The 1,640-nt window shown below is 39.7% G+C and overlaps 1 protein-coding gene and 1 pseudogene across 2 annotated transcripts in view; both read left to right on the top strand.

Annotated features, from left to right (window-relative positions):
- Adamts3 (ADAM metallopeptidase with thrombospondin type 1 motif 3) overlaps window positions 1-1,640 on the top strand; it is a 397,838-nt gene that overhangs the window by 101,991 nt on the left and 294,207 nt on the right. The gene's annotated exons all lie outside the window — the stretch shown is intronic.
- LOC111814107 lies at window positions 6-774 on the top strand (annotated as a pseudogene).

The raw sequence follows: 1,640 nt of genomic DNA, 5'->3' as shown, positions 1-1,640 counted from the left end.
ACAAGATGAGCTTGATTGGAGCTGTGTATCATCTATCAGCCTCTACGCTCTATCCCGATGAAAGAGTTTTTCAAGTTGAATATGCTGTGAATGCTGTGGAAGATACCAGTATAGCTGTGGAGATCAGATGTATGTAAAGATAGTGGTGTCTCGGGGGTAGAAAAATTAGTTCTTTCTAAACTTTATGAAGAAAGTTCCAACAAATGACTTTTTAACATTGATCGGATGTTGGGATGGCAGTAGCACGTTTGCAGGCAGATGCTTGGTCTTTAGCAGACATAGCAAGAGAAGCAGCTTCCAACTTTAGATCTAACTATGGCAATGACATTCTACTGAAACATCTTGCAGACCGAGTGGCCATGTATGTACATGCTTACACACTCTACAGTGCCATCAGACCCTTTGGCTGCAGTTCCATGTTTGGGTCTTACAATGTGAATGATGGTGCATAGCGCTACATGATTGACCCTTCAGGTGTTTCATATGGTTATTGGGGCTGCGCTATTGGCAAAGCCTGGCAAGCTGCAAAGACAGAAGTAGAAAAAAATGATGAAAGAAATGACTTGCCATGATGTTGTTAAAGAAGTCGTGAAACTAATTTATATAGTACATGATGAAGTTAAGGATAAAGCTTTTGAACTTGAGCTCAGCTGGGTTGGTGAATTAACTAAAAGAAGACATGAAATTGTTCCAAAGGATGTAAGGGAAGCAGCAGAGATATATGCTAAGGGATCACTGAAGGAAGAAGTTGAATCAGATGATGAGAATATGTAACAGTTATTTGAGCATCTAGTCAGCTTTACATTTCTGTGACAGTCCCTTCTAACTGTCTAGCCCCTGGATTATACATATAGTATAGTATACCACTATACTCTTCTGCAGTTGTTTCTTTGCTTCAGTTGCTATTATTTGAAGAGCTTTTTAGGTGTGTGGCTTTCCATTTCTTCTGTGCTGTTGTGTTATGGGTTTGTTCTGGTTGGACTTGGAACCTGAAAATGCAGTTTGCTCCTTCTTGTAGTCATTTTCTATTTCATAAAGTGCTCTTCATTTTGATTTCTGTAATATCTTTTTGTGAAAGTTTGATAGTAGGTAGCTGTATTACTGGACTCAAACCCTCTATAATGAATGTGGGTTTTTTTGGTATCTCTCCTGTTTTTGAGATTCTTGTTGGTATGTGTCCCAATATTTTGCCTTCTCTATTGATTGAGAGTGAGATACTGATTTCTGTTTGGCATTGTCCTCTCTCCTTCAGTGTAGGGCTTTGGTGGAGTTATTACCCAGGCAACTCCCAGTATTAATACCCAAGTGAAAACATGTGTTTAAGATATATATGGTTTCCTGTTTAGAGTAGAACAATCAGCATTACTAATAACAGAGAGTGAAATTTAGAAATTGACAAACTTTTGTGATTAATGGGCTTGTACTGTAGACCATAGGAGCAAATATTATAGCTGTATAAGCAAGCAGATCTTAAATTGGGAATTTGTATTTAAATTAGTTGCCCTGAGTGCTGCCTGGGCACCTTTCCCTTATACACCTAGAGTCTTCCAGGCAGACTAGCTCCGTGCTGCCACCTCTGTGTCCAGGAAATGCTCCTGTAGTTTCTGGGCTTCAGTCTGGGCTCAGATGGGCCCAGCAGT

Source organism: Octodon degus, unplaced genomic scaffold (assembly GCF_000260255.1).
Source record: "Octodon degus isolate 3935 unplaced genomic scaffold, OctDeg1.0 scaffold00269, whole genome shotgun sequence".
NCBI lineage: Eukaryota > Metazoa > Chordata > Mammalia > Rodentia > Octodontidae > Octodon > Octodon degus.
Note: the sequence above shows the minus strand (reverse complement) of the source record. Positions and strands in the feature narration are given on the sequence as shown.